Raw genomic sequence first — 20259 nt, forward strand, 5'->3', positions numbered from 1 at the left:
TCCATTTTCTTCAGCTTTTTTCAACCATGTTAGACTTGATTCTTCTTCTTCTTATCATTCTTTGGTGCACGACAATCCATGGCCTTATGCCCAAATTTTCCACAGTTGTGGCAATTACCCTTGAACTTCTTCTTGCTTGGGTAGTTCTTTGGTCCAGAAGCCTTCTTTCTCTTCTTGGTTTGTGGCGCCTCCTCAACAATGTTAGCCCCCATTATTGTCGATTTCCCACGTGACTTCTTTTCAGCATTTTTGTTGTCTTCTTCTATCCTCAAACGCACAATCAAGTCTTCAAGTGTCATCTCCTTCCGCTTGTGTTTTAGATAGTTCTTAAAATCTTTCCACAACGGAGGTAATTTCTCAATGAAAGCGGCGACTTGAAAGGCCTCATTTATGACCATACCTTCAGCAATAGATTCAAAATTAATAATAAGATAAATCTTATTAATAAACTTATTGATTCGGGTCATACCTTCAGCAAGGAGGTCATGCACAATGACTTGTAATTCTTGGACTTGAGTTATGACCGACCTAGTGTCAATCATCTTGAAATCCAAAAATCTAGCAGCCACGAACTTCTTAAGTCCGGCATCCTCAGTCTTGTACTTCTTCTCAAGCGCATTCCATAATGCTTTTGAAGTTTCCATGACGCTATAGACATTGTACAAGCCATCTTCCAAACAACTCAAAATGTAGTTTTTGCATAAGAAATCAGAATGTTTCCATGCTTCAGCTACAACAAGTCGTTCATCATCCGGAGTACTTTCTGCCAAGACCGGAGGATCCTCCTTGATGAAACGTTGCAAACTCAACGTAGTAAGATAGAAGAGCATCTTCATTTGCCAACGTTTGAAGTCAATACCGGAAAACTTTCCGGGTTTTTCTGCTGGTGCCATAGCATGAGCAGGAGTAGAACGGCTTGACGAGGCAGCAGCACTCGTAACAGTAGCTCCCGTTCCCACAACATTTCCATTAGTTTGGTTTCGTTCGTCATCTTTTCTGTAGAGTTGGAAACACAACAGAACTTTGTTAAATCAGTGAAGTTTTGATATCTTCAAACTGAATACCAAACCAAACATACAATACGTAACAATGGTGAAGTTTTTATATACTTCAAACCCGTACGTTTATTATTCCGGTAAAGTTTTTATATACTTTAAACCGGACAGAACAATTATTGGAGTAGAAAGCACGAAGGCTTTAGTCTCTAAAACAGTATACAAAATATGAATAACAGTTTAATATATGTTTCAACACAGAATCGTTAGTTTATAAAATTCCTTAAGCTTGTGAGCGTTACTGTGTTAAAACACAAAATCAGAAGAAAAAAAAATTGTTAAAAGAATTAAAGAAATCTGGAAAATAGTAGAGAATCATAAATATTCCGAGTCCACAAGTTTCTTGTGTGTCCTTAAGGAATTTTAACCCCCTCACAAGTTACCAAGGTAATGGATTAAATCCTCCCAGGATAAAACGGAATAAACCTTCCTGCAACAGTGGCAATACTAACTGCAGGATCCCAACGAACTCAAAGAACGGAGCAAAATCACACTTACGAATTGGAGAGAGAGAGACTGCGAATTAGGATGCAGTATATTCAAAAAGAAAGAAGTTCTGGAGTGTTTTTCGTGTGTAGAAAATGGAGCCTTGCCTCAGAATTTATAGGTAATTATCAGAAGAGGTGTCTGGAAAAGGTGCCTTTTCAGAAGAATACGCTGCCTGCCGCGGTTCTACCGCGGTTATGGCAGAACCGCGGTCAGAGAGGCTCTCTGAATCTGCCTGCCGTGGTTCTACCGCGGTTACGGCAGAACCGCGGCCAGAGAGTCTCTCTGAATCTTCAGCAGGGTTCTGGCGTATTTTCAGCAGTGATTTGGCATTTAATTAATTATTAAATTATTAAGTAAATTTTGTCCAAAAATAATCTTATCGATTGAAGCCGAGGCCGAGGCCGAGCGAGCGACGACGACGGCGCGAGGGTTCATTCTCTTCAACTCCTTTTAAGAGCTTTAAGAAGTGATTCTATATATAAGCACACAAATGTGATTGTCCCTCACCAATGAGGGACAAAGTGCAAGACAAAATTTCACTTTTTCAAATTTCCATTTTTCCCTCCATTTTATTTCCCTCCATTTCCAATTCACACTTCTTCTACTTTAAATCTCAATGGGTTAAAGTCCAACAATAAGTATCAATATCAGTAGACCCAAGGATCTCATAATTCCATGAGTTGACTTTTCGAGGAATGTAACCAGAAGCTCCCTTCATGTTTCTATGCAATTTCGTTTTTATAGTTGGACAAATATCACCCAAAGCCCATTTTTCAGCTTTATCCTTGTTGGTTGTAATTCTAGCCATGAGTATATGCCTTATGGTCTCCAAAAGTTTAATAATGGGTTTATCTCTAGCATCAAGAATCAAACTATTGAAGACCTCACACACATTGTTTAACAGTATGTCGCACTTAAAGTGGTGAGAAGTGAGATCTGGACCATTCACTAGGTAACTTAGTAGAAAGCCATTCATGCGCTTCTTTATCCAATTCAAGTATCTTCAACATACATATTAAACGCTTCAACAGTTGTTGCTCTAGCTGCTTCCCAAAAAGCATCTTTTAATGTATGACCAGGGAACCCAGCCTTTTTGAAATTATTGTGCAAGTGTCGCGCACAAAACCTGTGAGAAACATTTGGTAACACTTCCTCAAAAGCTTCAAGAAGGCATTTTTGCTTATCTGACATGAATGTCCAGAGATATTGCTCTTATATTTCAATATCAATCATCAAATAGTTCAAAAACATAAAGATACGTCTACTCCCAGCGCTCTACTGACTTCATCTCTGAATTTTGATGTCTTCCAATCTCTGTTTTGATTTGATTATGTCCATATATTTCTTTGCAATCCAACTGGAAGTAACATTCTTATTCTTGACATTCCAACAAAAACATGTATGCTCGGAGTTGTTAGTCTTTATCTGAAAATTTGTATCCATGTGCATTTTTGAAGCTAGAAATACCCACTTACAAGAGGGACGATGCTTACATCTTCCCCTTGCTCTTTCTGAATCATCCTTAATCCGCTCGACCGTTGATGTTCTAAACGTCAATACCACACAAGAGGGGGGTGATTTGTGTGGTACCCAATTTTCGCTCTAGAAGAACCTGGTTCTTCTAGATGTACTAACTACTGCTGTTTGCGGAATAATAAATACAGAAAATAAAGAACACAGAGATTTTTACGTGGAAAACACCCGGCTCAAAAGGTGAAAAAACCACGACCTACTACTCAGTATAATTTTCCCAAACTTCCACTAAAATCACTGAGCCAAAACAGCATTACAAAACTCTTGTAAACCTAAGGATTAACTCTAATCCCGTTGTGGCAACCAGCCTCTAACTGCTGCAACAACTTCAAGTTAACTCTAACTTGAATACTCAAAATACCTATTACAATTGCTTCTAGATAAAGTTGAAAGGTACAATATGAAACACCTACTACAATTGAACTAGAAATAAAGAAAGACACATAAAACTCTTTATGAAGCTGGTTCTTCAATCTGGTTCATGTAGCTTCTGGTTTGCACACTTGAATCACACACGAACTGCTTGCAAAAATCCTTGCCTTTTTGCTCCCAATTCACGTTTAATTTCTGCGTTTTTGTGCAATACTTTAATGTGAGAACATCCTGCAATTTATAGAGTTAGTAGATGAAGAAATAACTAGAGTTCTGATGCAACTCTTCCTTGGTGGAAGAGTTCTAGTTGATTTCAACTTCTAACTCCTTCCCTATCTTGAATAGTGTTCTCTTTGATTAAGGACTCCTTCTCCTTATCAATTATGCAACCTTTTCGATTAGGAGATATTAAATACACCAAGCTAAGCTTATCTCCTTCACATGCAACCCACATGCTTGAATCTGCCCGTTTTTGTGCACCTGAGGGATGGACCACTGGATGGACCTGGTTCATGTCTGAGTTCCTTTGTCAGTCTTCAAAACTAACCTTTACTTGGGCCAACAACCGTCCTTCCTCTTTTGACCTCATGAGTAGTTACAGCTTCCTTAAACTCTTTTTTGTTTTGAAATACTTGTCCTAATGTGTTGGAGGAGCTAATTATTCAACAACTACCATGGCAATTTTAGATGAAGAAGAAAATGAGTTAAGGATTTCAGATTAGAAAAATGATTTAGGTTTTAGTTCAAAGGAGAATGACTTTGGTCGGAACAACCAAAGCTTTTTATCCCATCACAATTCATTTAATCTCAGTCGTCCAATTCAGAGCCATTTATTTAATCACAAGCACACATCTGATATGGAGTCTCTTTAATCAAGACCGTTGATTCAATACAGCTGTAGACTTAGGATTCTATTTTTGTGCATATGAGCACGTGATTGTACATAAGGAATTATACCCTTATACTCTTTGCATAGTAGTACAATTAGTTAGGAATAGGCAAATAGAAATAATACACCTGTACAGTAGGATAACAAATTTTATTCCTTTTATCTGTATAAATAGATGTACAACAATTGAATGAAATACACAGAAAATTTCTGCACTATCTTCTTCATACAATTCTTTCATGGTATTAGAGCAATAGAAGCTCGATCCTTCATCTTCTTCTTCCTTTGATTGCTCTGTGTAAGTGTTTGAACCATGGGTGACAACACTGAGCCAACAGTCACTCCAACTGCCACTGCTATAGTGTCCACCATCGATTCCAATCATGACTATGTTCTTCATTCCTCTTATGCTCCAGGGATGTCTCTTGTCAACACTGTCTTTGATGGCAGAAGATTCCAAGGTTGGAGAAGATCAGTGCTCATAGCCCTAGCAGCCAAGAATAAGATAGGGTTCATTAATGGTGCTTGCCCTGCTCCAGCTGCTGGTTCCAAGGATTTCCAGCAATGGAACATATGTAACGATATGGTTACATCCTGGTTACTCAATTCACTATCCAAGGATATAGGGGATAGTGTCATTTACTCAAAGTCTGCTAAGGATCTGTGGACCAGCTTGGAGCACAGATTTGGACAGTCAAAAGGAGCCAAGCTCTATCACCTGAGGAAAGAGCTATCAGGATTAGCACAAGGAACATGTCACATTGCAAGCTATTTCAAAATGCTCAAATGACTTTGGGATGAGTTGGATTCATTAAATTGTGATGTCAAATGCAACTGTTTGTGTGTGTGTGAAGGGAAGCAGAAACTAGAAAAATCACTAGAAGATGAGAGACTTATTCAATTCCTTATGGGTTTGAATGGTAGCTATGGACAAGCAAGAGGAAACATCCTAATGATGAATCCTTTACCAAACATCAATCATGCTTACTCTCTGGTATTGAAAGATGAAAGTCAGAAAGAAATCTATGCTAATCCACTTATCTGTCCTGATTCCTCAGCTTTCATGGTAACAAACCAAGGAAACTTTGCTCAAAAAGGAGGAAAGCAGATTCAAAAAGGAAACACAAGTTATCCAAGGTTTGGAAATAACATGCAGAAAGGAATCAATAACTTCAACCAGAGAAATTCAACCTTCAAGGGAAAGAAAAGCAAGTTCAATCCTAATGTTTCTTGCAGCCATTGAAAGAAAGTTAGACATACTGTGAATGATTGCTACAGAATAATAGGATTCCCAGAAGACTTTGAGTTCACAAAGAGAAATCAGATGCAAGTGAGAGGAAATGGAGCTTTTCAAATAGAACAAGCAGGGAACAACAACACTGGTCAGAATGAGATGATCAGTCAACACCTCTCACAAGATCAATTCTCTCAGCTGGTACAACTAATTAAGCAAGTTAAGGTTGGAGATTCAGCAAATTCAGGAGCAGAAATGAATGCCAATGCAGTAGATGGTACAATTGCAAGATATTCTGGAACTTGTTTCTCAATTTTTAATTCTAATGCATGGATTATTGATTCTGGAGCTTCTGAACACATGTGTTTTGACTCAATTGCATTCATTTCTTTAACAACCTTGTCTATTCCCTTAAATATAAACTTGCCTAATTCCTTTAAAGTCACAGTTACTCATGTAGGGAGAATAACTATTCTACCTAATTATATTCTGGAAAATGTATTACATGTGCCTAGTTTCAAATACAACTTATTATCTGTTAACAAGTTCTGTTTACAATTTCAGTCACTCCTGTTTTTCACTTCAAGTCAATGTTTCTTGCAGGCCCCTTTAATGAAGAGGGCACAAGTTTTTGGTGAAGCTAGGGAAGGACTTTACCTCTTGAAACCAAGTCAAGACAAAAATAGAGCAGAAGTAGAGTCAAGTCCTTCTTTAAATCAAAATCTTTCTAGTCAATTATCAGTTTCTGTTCCTTTTTCAGCAAATGCAATTTTAGATGTAAGCCTTTGGCATGTTAGACTGGGGCATTTGCCCTTCTCATCAATGAAACATCTTAGTTTTATCTCTTTACCTTCCAACTCTGATTATTTCTGTGATATCTGTCCTAAAGCTAGGCAAACCAGAATTTCTTTTCCACTAAGTCAAATTAAAACAAAAAGGCCATTTGAGTTAATTCATGTTGATGTTTGGGGTCCATATAAAGTGGCCACTTATAATGATTTCAAATATTTCTTGACTATTGTAGACGATTACAGTAGGGGTGCTTGGACTTTTCTTATGAGTACTAAGTGTAATGCTTTTGGTCTACTTAAGAATTTTTTTCACAATGGTGGAGAGACAATTTGGTTTGAAAGTGCAGAAACTTAGGACTGATAATGCATTTGAACTTGGAAAGGGGTCTCTAGAGGCAGCATTTCTTAGTTCACAGGGAATAATGCATCAAACATCATGTGTGGCGACACCACAACAAAATGGTGTGGTTGAGAGGAAGCATAGACACCTTTTAGAGATACCAAGGGCTCTATTATTTCAATCTAAGTTTCCTTTGATCTACTGGGGGAATGTGTGCTAACTGCTACATTTCTAATCAACAGGATACCTTCTAAGGTGCTCAAAGGGAGTTCACCTTACAGTGTGGTGTTTAAATAGAATCCTTACTATAACTCATTAAAATGTTTTGGTTGTCTTTGCTATGTGTCTACCTTGTATGCAGGTAGAGGGAAACTTGATCCAAGGGCAAAGCCTTGTGTGTTTCTGGGATATCCTTTGGGGCAGAAAGGATATAAAGTCCTAGAGTTGGAGACAAAGAGAATAACTGTGTCTAGAGATGTATAATTCTATGAAAATCAATACCCTTTTGCATCCATCAACCTCACTCCAAACTCCATCTTTCTTATTCCTCCTACCTCAAACTATGAGCCCCTATCAAACAATGTCCAACCTGATTTTCTCACATCTATGGACAATTCCTAATCACCAACTCAGTTCAGAAACCATAACACTCCTCACACACATCGGTCTTCTTCCACTCCTCTTTCACACTCATCTCCTCATTCCCCTTTACCTATAACATTCCCAGAAATTAGGAAATCCACCAGACATCACAACACACCTGCATACCTACAAGATTATATTTGTAACTCAGTTTTTCTTACTGATTTGACTAACTCTTGTTTCATGGCACCTAATCAACCTAATGTAATGCCATTTGCAGCACTTTCATTTGCCAATCAGTCCTTAATTAACTCCACTTCCTATCTAACTGAACCTACCTCCTACTCTCAGGCTATGTTGCATCCAGGTTGGCAAGAAGCTATGGCTAAGGAATTGGAAGCTCTTGAATTAAATAGAGCTTGGGAAGTAGTACCTTTACCTACTAGGAAGAAAGCTCTTCCTTGTAAATGGGTGTACAAAGTTAAGTACAAATCAGATGGATCCTTGAAAAGGTTTAAGGCACGATTAGTTATCAGGGGAGATACACAAAGAGAAGGAATAGACTTCACTGAAACCTTCTCTCCAGTTGTCAAGATGACAACAATCAGATGTCTACTTGCTATTGCAGTAAAGAAAGGATGGCAAGTTTCACAATTAGATGTAAACAATGCCTTCCTGCATGGAGATTTGCAGGAAGAGGTATTTATGAAATTCCCGGCAGGAATGTCATCACCTTCACCCAATCATGTTTGTCTTTTGAAAAAATCCCTATATGGACTGCGACAAGCCTCAAGATAATGGTATGCAAGGCTCACCGCAGCCCTCAATTTCAAAGGTTATTCGCACTCTCTAAATTACTACTCCTTATTTTTTAAGAAATCAGCAGGAAAGACTACTATAGTTTTTGTCTACGTTGATGATATTCTAATCACATGCAATGACTCAAATGAGCAGACAGAACTTAAAGATTTTCTTGATTCTGAATTCAAAATCAAAGATCTAGGAGAAGCGCATTATTTTTTGGGTTTTGAAATCATCAGAGAAAAACAAGGCATGATTTTAACTCAAAAACGATATACCTTAGATCTTTTGTCTGAGTTTGACTGCATGCAAATGAGACCAGCCTCTTCTCCTTTGGATCCCGATCGGACCTCTCCTTTGCTGTGCAGCACCTCAGCCAGTTCATGCAATCGCCTCGCCAGCCTCATCTCTATGCTGCTTATCATTGCCTCAAATACCTCTTAAAGGACCCTGGTCTGGGTTTGTTTTTGAATTCGAGATCTGACTATCAGTTGCTGGCTTTTTGTGACTCTGATTGGGGGTCTTGTCCTCAATCCCGGAAATCTATCAGCGGATTCTTTATCAGCTTGGGGGGGGGGGGTCTCCTATTTCCTGGAAATCAAAGAAACAATCTTCAATATCCTTTCTTCTGCTGAGGCAGAATATCGCTCAATGAGAAGAGTAACGGCAGAAATTACCTGGTTGGTACGTTTATTAAGTGATTTATCAATCTCTCATTCCTTGCCCGTCAATCTCTTTTCCGATAGCAAAGCAGCTATTCACATCGCAAAAAATCCAGTCTTTCACGAGCGTACCAAGCACGTAGAACTGGATTGTCATTTTGTCCGGCAGCAATTTTTGGCCGACATCATCTCACTTCATACATCTCTTCCAAATCTTAGTTGGCCAACATCTTTACAAAGCCCTTGGCCGAACCTGCTCACAGTTCTATTATCGGCAAGTTGGGAGTGGTTAATACCCCCTCCAACTTGAGGGGGGTGTTGGAGGAGCTAATTATTTAACATCTACCATGACAATTTTTAGATGAAGAAGAAAATGAGTTAAGGATTTCAGATGAGAAAAATGATTTAAGTTTTAGTTCAAAGGAGAATGACTTTGGTGGGAACAACCAAAGCTTTTCATCCCATCACAATTTATTTAATCTCAGCCGTCACAAGGACACATCTGCTATGGTGTCTTTTTAATCAAGACGTTGATTCATTACAGTTATAGACTTAGGATTCTATTTTTGTGCATATGAGCACGTGATTGTACAGAAGGAATTACACCCTTATACTCTTTGCATAGTAGTACAATTAGTTAGGAATAGGCAAATAGAAATAATACACTTGTACAGTAGGATTACAAATTTTATTCCTTTTATCTGTATAAATAGATGTACAACAATTTATTGAAATACACAGAAAATTTCTGCACTTTTTTCTTCATACAATTCTTTCATAATGCTAACATAGGATTAGAGCCATCAGTCTTCGCATTATGATTTGCAAAGTTAAAATCTTTATTAAATGCATCGCTATCACTATTCAAGCTTTTTGTGTCACTGGAAACAACACAATCTGAATCGCCATCTTCGTTTTGCATATGCTTTTGCAACTCTTTGCTAATAAACTCTCCACTATCATCATTTGTTCTCGCATTTCTGTTGGCATTGACAGAAAATATTTCAACAGAAGGATCAACATTTCTGTCAAATAAAATGTCATCTTCGTAATCTGAATCTTCAAACTCTCCATAATCGGACTCATTATCAGAATTACTATATACTGCTTGACTCTCGAACATTGAATCTACCAATAAATAATTTTTATTATATAAACTTTTATATGTGAAACATAAGGTTCTTTCTTAAAAGTGGTCCCCTGCTGTTTTAAATGTAATTTTTTATGCCTTTACCTTTACGTTCATTTGTCCACAACCTATTGTATATTATAATAAGGTATTATGCCTTCACTTTTACTTTACATTCATTTTAGAAGAAGAATATAAGAAGTAATGTCTATAAATAAAAAAAAACCAAGACAAACTAAAATGAGATTAGACTTACTGTTTGGAACGCTGGTTAGGAGTGTATCACAGGTACAACAGCGAGATTGTCAAATTTACACTGAAAGGTAGAAGCTTCACTCAAGAAGAAGTTGTTCAACCATTAGAAACCCTATCACAAGTTTTCCAAAAGTGGCTTTTTGTTTTGTCAAAAGGAGGAAGGAGGGAAAATTTTGTGAGAAAAGTGGGGGGAAAAAGAGAAGTCATGTGAGAATACAAGATCAGTCAAATATAAACAACAAATTTAACAGTAGGATGTTTTTGGTCAACTTTTGGGAAACTTAAAGGATGTTCTAGGTTAAGTGAAATATTATAAGAATGTAGTGAAAGTTAGGGTGAAACAAGAGAGACAATTTTGGTCAAATTCTCTAGTTTGGTTTGAGGCGACAATAAAAGTAAATAAAATAAATAAGGCGAATATACTTTTCTTGTAAATCATGATAACAAATACTCCTAAAAAGTATTTTAATGCAACTACAAAAATTGATAAATGCAATGTTTTAAATTAAAAATGTTCAAAGCAAAGAGAAACAGAGGAACAAAATACCCACCAAATTTTTTGTATTCTTTTTTAGCTTCTTTATCATTAACTAGGACAAAAGCAAAGAACAAATCATATTGAAACGCGATGTGAATTTAAATTAATAAATTAATGAGGAAATTTATAATGGAGAAGATCTCAACCCATTTAAAAAGTGTAGTGAACTTTAGTCTTAAATTTTATATCACATTTCAGGGCGGCCAGTGGGTAAAGCCACTAAAGTGGTGGCTTTATGCCCCAAAACTTTGGGGCCCCAATTTTCAATTCTTATTTGATGTCCGGTATTTAATTTGAAGCATTGATTAATTCGAATTCGTACCATATAAAGTCTATAAAGTGGGATTCTTAGAAGGTATTTTTTTCATTCCAAATACTGAAACTGAATACTTCCGGTTAAAGAAGGAGATATGTTATCCATCCCGCCACAACTCTTCATGAGGCCCCAAATTTTTCTAAGAAAATATTAAGTATTTCAAAGTAGAAAAGTAAATAGTTTATATAAAAAAAAAGATTACATTAATCATTAGAAAATATATAATACACTTTTAAACTCTATTTTTTTCCTCAGATTTTCAAACATTGCAATAAGTATATTGAAACATCACAAAATTCTTTTAATACAAAGTTATCATTTTCTTGAGTCAAGTTATATTATTTAAGATCAATACTGCACATGAGAGATTAAACAGTTTATACAAAAAATTTTAAGTAATTTTATTCTAAAAAGCTAGAAAAATCTACTTCTGTTATGAATACAATGAACTAAAGTGATTGTCCATTTAATTCATACATCACATACATGAATCACTTGTATTCATATGTATCTATTTAATATTTAAATTCATTCTTTGTTTTTGAGGATGAACCTTTGTAACTATGAATAGAGTATTTTTGGCTCATGGATTACATACTTGAAATAAGAAGAAAGTTTTCTCTCCCTCCGTACATATATTGTCTAGTTTATGTTTCATATTGTCACTTTGAGATTTTATTAACACGTTATCAGCACGAGTCTCTTACCAACTGAGATTATATGCTTCGGCCGGGTTCTATCTTCTTCCTAAAAGTATTAGTTAACCTTCTCTCCAGTGCAGGTACACTTTCATTTGCTTATACTGTTTTATGGACCTTCTCAAGTTTCTGACCAACAATTGGATTTTAGTATATTACTACATGCATTACTTGCTCTGAGAATTATAATAATATTAACTTTGTAATGAAATTGAAAGACTGCTTGCAATATTGCTCCTGAACATGTATCATATAAATACGAGAGATAATTACACAGAATATGGTGTCATCTCATGTTCTGCTTCCTGTTTAATTTGCATTAGGGAAAACTTTTTGTTTAGAATTATTTGAACGTTCAAATTCGTAACTTTGATTACATCTGCTAAAAAAATGATTACATCTTACTTTGATCAATCACTAGAGTAATACTTACAGATTCTTCATCTTGTAGCAATAGTATACTAACGTAACAATGCATTACCTCTTTAATAGTGACTTAAATATTTATCTAAACTAATTGATGTATTTGCCTCGAATGGTTATAGAATATCTCTTTATGTTTTAGTCATTCATAATTGTGTACATGCCTTTATGACTTGTAAAAAAATTATCATGTAAATTAATTCGATTATTTATGATAGTTTTCACTATGTAGAATTGGTCAACAAAAATTAAATTTATGGCTACATAAAATTATATTATACATTCCTTAAAATGAATAAAACACCTTGCGGTATATATTATATGAGGGTATTAAGACGGTGGATTCAAGTCCTACCGCTCCATAAGGGTAAGACACCAGGTTCAAGTCCTGGTGCACCATGATGATAAGATATTGGTTTGAATCCAAATGTATGATATTGATGGCATAATGATGGCTAAGGCAAAAATAATGTCCTATTAATGAAAAATCATGATGCCCGCCCCACTTAATCAACTCCATTCCCTGAAGCGAATGTGATAGCGATAGATCAAAAGTCTGAAAGAAGATAAAATAATTATCGCGGCCGTATGAATATACATGGGTGCGGCAAGGGACAAAATAATAATCGTCATGGTGGTGGTCATTATAAACAAGAGAACGATAAGGATTCTCAGAATAATCCTTCAAAAGGCAAAAATAATATTTGCCACCGAAGTGGTATAAACAATCATTGACACGAATTTATCGTACACCTGAACATTTGTCAAACTTTATCAAGCCTCTATAAAAGGGAAACAAAATAAAGTAAAGACTCACTTGGCCTTCTAGAATAATGTTGAGGCGGGCCGTATGAATAATCATGATAAAGTTGAAGCAAACCTTGCCTATAAAGATGATATTTTTGAAGGCCTTGCAGATATTACTCATTTAGAAGCTGGAGACTTCATTGAGCAGCATAACTGAAGAGTTATTACTAGGAAAAGTTATAAGAACAATTGTTCTTTTTATTTTATGAAGTTCATATTTTGAATAAAACTTTTTATTTTGTTAATATTTACTTTCCTAAATATAGTTTCTTAGGTTCTTAAATTTTTCAATATTACTTATGATATATTTCTTTTTTCTCTTATGAAGAATATGAAAACTTCATAGTCTTCAGTTGGCCGTATGAATAATAAAAAATAATATGCCTTCTTGATAGTGCTACGGCGGACACCATATTAAAGAATAAGAGATATTTCTCTTATTTAATTATGAAAGAAGCCAATTGTTGACACCCAATTTTTTCCTACACATATTTTCAATATGCAAAATACTTTCAAAACAGCATGTATGTGCATATATAAGTATATCCAAGTGTTTTATTATTTTTTCACAATTTTCAAAGATTTAAATTGATTTATTTTCCCTTTGTTATCTATAAAATTCCAATAATTACTTCCAAAACTACATTTTGGTGATTTACCTATTGTATTCTCATATTTATGTTAAAATATAGCCAAGGGAATTTTTATACATTTTTTTTATAAATTTATTTAATATTTTTAAAGCTAAATTCAATATAATTACAATATTAGCCTCTTTTAAAATTTAATTACATTTATGTTCACAATATTAGGTCTGGTATTTTTTTTAATAATTAAATATGTACTATAAATCATTTTAGTACCTTTAATTTATTTACAGAAATTGTCGTATTATTTTTTATAAATTAAAATAGGGAAAGTGGCTATTAAAATTATAGCCAGATTGGCGTTTCGATTACAACCTAAATTAAACTCAACCCAGCCCCATTTCTATTTAAATTACCCGACCCAGGCCCCAATTACACCTACCCGACCCAGAACCAATTAAATCATGGCTGTTGATCTTTCAGATCAATGGATCGTATTGATTCTTGCCTTTTTTAATCCTAAACCACCCCCAACCCTAATCATTTCCCAGAATCCGCTGCCCTAAGATCCTCTCCTCTCTCAGCAACTCTCAACCAAACCCTAGCCGTCAACCGCCGACTCCCCATCTCCGGTCATCTCCGGTCACCTCTCATCGTCTCTTAAGCCTTCAATGGCTTCTCTCATGCTATGCTTGTCTTTTCTAAGGTCTTCAAGGGCCCGGGGGGCCATGCAGACCTACGTCTAGGGTTCATCTCCTGCCTATTCTTGGCTATTCCAGTGTGATTTCAAGCAGAATCATTCTGTATTTGACACGATCTTTGAGTTTCTAGACAGGTTTCTTCGTCTCATTATGGGTTCTTCTGAAACCCTAATTTCTGCCTATATCTCCTAGATCTATACAGACCTAGAACGATTTGAGTTTGTTCCTTTAACGTTTTACACTGTCGTCCTTAAGGTTTTCTACAAGAATCATGCGGTTTCAAGTGTTTTTCATCTTCTTCTAAAACTAAGGTTTTCGGAACTTCTTTTAAAACCTTGTTTAACTGATTCTCTTGTTTTAACTTATATTTCTTGCATATCTTGACTGATTCTATGAGTTTGCTACATCTTTAACTCGTCTATGTTGAAAACCCTATTTTTAGGGGGTTTTTTATTTGGTTTTTGTGTATCAGCATGACTGGCCGGTTCTCGTTTTTGAGTTTCTGTGATTTTTCGTGACTATCTTGCCTTGATATGTTTCTACTCAGTTTCTTAGCCTAAACTTACACTGATTCCATGTGCTTGTGTTTATCCTAACTGTTCAAAACTTGCCTCTTTCTCATTGAATTAGTATTGTTTGACTCTCATGTTTGCTAGAGTTGTATGTCGACTCTTAACCATCTATGTCTTACTTTATTTATATGCAAAAAATTGACTCATGACTTTCTTTTAATTGATTCTGATTTTCCTGTTTCTTGGTCTGATTTGAACACTTTCCCTTAAACCTTCGATCCCTACCCTATCTACTCAATTAATCGATTTGTGTACCTTTTCCATATTGGTTTTTGATTCTTACTGACTATCTCCATAATTAGAGTTTTCTGAATTTAGCCTAATTGTTTACCCTGTACTTACTGAATTTGAAATCTTTCCTTGTTGGTCGTACATTGATTTCTTTCCTTATTTGTTACTTGTCCTTACCGTTTGAACTAATTCCCTTAAATTATGGGAGTGCTTGTACTGATTTTGCTCTAATTGATTCTGAGTTCCATAATTACTATACTATATTTTACCTAGTTTCGAACTACTATATATACACACTCTCTCATTAACATAAGGACACGAACTTTTTGGTTCTGAACACACACTTACACTCAAAAAGAAAATTCTCTCTTGCCTATTACTACTTGTGCTACTGTTTGCTTAGCCGGCTGAAAGCCAAGGCTATACTTTGAAGTCCTGCTTACTTTCTTTACTGCACTTTGCTTCTTTAACTGGTATGTTCTGATTAATTTTTCAGCATCAACAACAACATGTTTCTTTACTGTTTCTTTCCTTCCAGTTTGCCTCCTGTTTGTATTTAAATAGTTCCATTATTAATGCATGCTATGTTCTGCCCTTCTGTCTGAATAAATGCTTTTTGTTATTTATCATAGCTTGTGGACTTTGAATCCCTGTCCCTAATGTAGTTAGTATCTGTAGTTGGTCTGGGGCATGACAGCATTGAACATTGTTGTTCATGACCCGAACTTGATCTCTTTGGGATCACAACCTCCATATTTCCCTTATTTGTTGTGTGTTCTGGTTGATTTACAGGCATGTCAGCACTTTCTATTACTGTCCATGCCCAAACTTAACCCATGCCTAAGTGTATAGGCTCCTTTGCAGTGGATTCCCAATCCCCCTGGCCCTTTTTGTGAAGTTATTGATTCCCTGAAATGTTAATGGTTGTCCCCCACCACCCTCTCCCCTCTCCTTTATTCCCTCAGCCCTTAAAACTCTGCACTCTCACTATCTTCTTAGAACTTAAGTTCTGCCCCCCTCATGTGAGCCTTGCCTTGGGACCCCATAAGCTCCCTCTGAACTTGGACACATGAGGGCTGGCATTTCCACACTGCACTCATCTCTATTCTGGTTGTGTAACTTGGGTGTAAGTACTGCCCGGGGTCCTATTGAGGCCCTTAGGGAACTCTGACACACCCAGGTCTGAGAAAGGCTTTGAAATCATGGCATTGGCAAAGATACGGTTCCTTGCATATCTCAGATAGGAAGTCAAATCAGGCTTTCCTATGGTTGTAGTTTTTTCTTTCTTTATTTCTTTTGTAATTCAGTATTTCTGGTTTGTAATAAGTTGTAATAAACATTTGGGGTTGGCTAATGAAAAGGGTTGGGTGATCATGTATGCTCAAGGGTAGAAAGCATGCCTATAGGACTGTTTTAAATTCTTTGTGTTCAAATCTGCATCTTAGACATCATGACTATAGGGTTTATGTCAATTTCTTCATCACGCCTAGATAACCTGCCTATAGGACGTATTTAAATTCTGCATACCACTTAGATATCATGTTTTAGGCTGGAAAATAAGGGTCATGCTCGTAATGCTGAAATCAGTAACATATAGAAATCATGCCTATAGGGACTCTTAAAATAAATTTGAATCGTTTAATTCACACTCAATGTTAGATATCATGTTCATAGGGTTTACATCAGCAATAGTAGATACCATCACCTGCAGAATCTGAAATTGGTCTAAAATCAGTCCATTCTGAATCAGTCTTAAACAATCTAATTCACCTGCTTAACGAGGTTTAGCAAGCATGCCTATAGGATTTCAAACAATTCGTTTTTACTGTTTCACCGCATTTTGAATTAAGTAGATATCATGCCTATAGGCCCCCGTCTAAACACTTAGGCAAGCCTTAGGTAATAACAACAATAAAACTGAATTCGCCTTTGTTAATTAGTAACTGCTCCAACCAGCAGGCAAGCCTTATTTGGGCTTCTTATCTGAGATATCTGATGAATCTGGCTCTGAATCAAACTCCCCTCGTCTTTAGTATTTTAATCAGACCCTAAAAAGTATGTGTAAGTCATGCTAGTTATGTGCTTTTGTTCAAGGAGGTGTATTTGAGCCTGTGTCTGTTTATATGCTCCCCCAACATGCAGTATGTGTTTTGTATGTCGCCTTAGATTTTTATCCTTTGAAACCAATTTGCCTAATATCCCTTCCCCTTAGGAATAGTAGTCCTACATACCTCCGGGGCTGATAGGAATGGGACGGGTAATAGCATGCAATAGTAATCGAGACCAATCCGCGCTTTAATACCTTAAACGTGGTGGGAAAGGGTAGATATGAATATGATGACCGGTGCATTAAAACCACGTGTAGCCCCTCTCTTGAGGAGTGATTACCGGGTATTGCATTGATGTGATCCATATTATGATTAAACCTAGGACCCTCTTTCCCTTTCTTTCTTTGTCTTAAAAAATATTTTTTGAGTTCTTTTTTTTTTTTTAAAAAAAATCAGCCTTGTATAATTGCTTTCCCATACTTTGTTTATTCCCAAGCATTTGTGTATCAAAATCCCCTCTTACTTGAGCCTTATTTGTCTACTTGTCTATTTGCTAAATTCACAATAATTGTCTGGCCGGGAATCACAGTAGTGGATCCTGAGGGGTGCCTAACACCTTCCCCTTGGGATAATTTCAAAGCCCTTACCCTGTCTCTGGTTATCAATGCATAGTTGTAATTGAACCCTGTAAGGTGTCCTAATGCACCATAAATCATTAGGTGGCGACTCTTCGAAAATGCAAAACCCAGTTCCCAAAAGGAACGAGTTGCCCCATACCCAAAAAAATGTCATAAACCCGATTCTCCCGCCGCGAGGAGGGAAAAAAGGGGGCGCGACACCAATATCATAACAATATCTGGTAGTACAAAATTAATTGAGGGCTCTGGAAGTGCAATGTATTACTACCATGAGAAACTATTTTGGTTGTTAATGGTACATTATATTGTAGTAGGTCGCAAAGAAACTTGTTGACTTTATATTACTACAATAAAAGCGGAAAAGAAGTATGTGCTTGAAAAGCTTCCCGCATTTTCCTCCGAACTATACTACACTAATATTAGTATAGTTGAATCACTTGTCATAGTAAACAAAGGGTTTACTAATAATTTTATTATTTGGCATGACCGGTTGGGCCAACCGGTTATAATATGATGCGCAAAATAATTAACATATTCCAGCTGCTAATGCTCCTATTCGAATTGATGTCCCGGCTGGATAATCTATAAATGCAAATGAGTCTAAGTCACGCTTGAAACGTGGTAGATCAATCGGTTCCAAAGATAAAAATTCCCGAAAGAAAAAAGGAGCAAATGATCTAGGGGATCATAATATGGAGGCAATTGCTCGAAAGGAGCAATGTGACATAACAAATGATAAGACCTCAGAGGAGGTCCAAATACCTGAAAATAATACGAATGAAGAGATCTCAATAAGTTATGTCTCTACGAAAAAAAGGTGGAACCAAAATAATATTATTATCGATATTTTTTTTGCTTATAATGTTGATGTTGAAATAATGTAACAAAACAAGGATCTTGAACCAAGATTTGTCGATGAATGTAGACATAGAAATCATTGGCCAAAATAGAAAGACGCTATCCAGGCAGAATTAACTTCACTTAAAAAAGCGTGAAGTATTCTGACGTATAGTTCGAACACCTGAAGAAATAAAGTCAGTGGGATACAAATGGGTTTTTATGCGAAAACGAAATGATAAAAATAAAGTCGTTAGATATAAAGCACGACTTGTGGCACAAGGATTTGTCGCAAAGGCCTGGCATTGATTATATGGAGACATATTCTCCTGTGGTGGATGCAATCACCTTTAGGCATCTTATAAATCTGACAGTCCATGAAAAACTTGAAACTCGTCGGATGGATGTTGTCATAACCTATTTATATGGCACATTAGACAACTAAATTTATATGAAAATTTCTGAAAGGTTTAAAGTGCCTGAAGCTTATACAGGTTTGCGGAAACTTATTCAATAAGGCTTCAAAAATCCTTATATACACTGAAACAATCAGGATGAATGTGATATAATCGCTTGAGTGAGTACTTGCTGAAAGAAGAGTGTAGGAATGATCCAGTTTGTCCTTGTGTCTTTATAAATAGGTCTGGATCTGAATTTGTTATATTTGTTATGTGTGATGATGATCTAAATATCATTGGAACTCCTAGGGAACTTCCAAAAGCAGTGGACTGTTTGAAGTAAGAGTTTGAAATGAACCTCGGAAAGACAAAATTTTGTCTTTAAATTGAACATATGAAAGATGGAATATTGTCCACTAATCAACTTATACCGAAAAGATCCTAAAGCGTTTTTATATGATAAAACACATCCATTGAATACCCCGATGACTGTGAGATCATTCGATATAAATAAAGATCCATTCCGACCTCATGAAAATGATGAAGAGCTTCTTGGTGATGGAACTCCATATCTAGCGCAATTGGGGCACTAATGTATGTTGCAAATAATACTCCACCAGATATAACTTTTGTAGTATGTTCATTAGCAAGATTTTGTTCCTTTCCAACAATAATACACTGGAATGATCTTAAACATATTTTCAGATACCTCCGAAGAACTATTGATATGAGATTATTTTATTCTTATAAATCCGATTCACAAATAAATGGTTATGCAGACGCGAGTTATTTGTCTGATCCACATAAAGCCGATCTCAAACTGGCTATCTATTTACTTGTGGAGGTACAACTACTTTATGGCATTCAATAAAACAAACTTTAGCTGCTACATCTTCCAATCATGCACAAATAGTAGCTATTCATGAAGCTAGTCGAGAATGTGTATGGTTGAGATCAGTGGCTCAACACATTCAACAACTGTGTGGTCTTTCTTTAAAGACGAAGATTCCAAAAATATTGTATGAAGATAGTGATGCTTGCATAGCTCAACTAAAAGGAGGATATATCAAAGGAGAAAGAACAAAGCACATTTCACCAAAGTTTTTGTTTGTCACGCATGATCTTCAACAAAATGGTGAGATAGATGTTCAACAAATCCGTTCAAGTGATAATCTGATAGATTTATTCAGTAATGCATTGCCAACATCAACATTTGAGAAGCTGAGACATAATATTGGAATGCATCGCCTCCTAGGTTCCAAATAAAGTTTTCATCAGGGGAGTACAATATGCGTTGTACTCTTTTTTCCATAACCAAGGTTTTGTCCAAAGA

Source organism: Nicotiana attenuata, unplaced genomic scaffold, assembly GCF_001879085.1.
Source record: "Nicotiana attenuata strain UT unplaced genomic scaffold, NIATTr2, whole genome shotgun sequence".
NCBI classification, from domain to species: Eukaryota; Viridiplantae; Streptophyta; class Magnoliopsida; order Solanales; family Solanaceae; genus Nicotiana; species Nicotiana attenuata.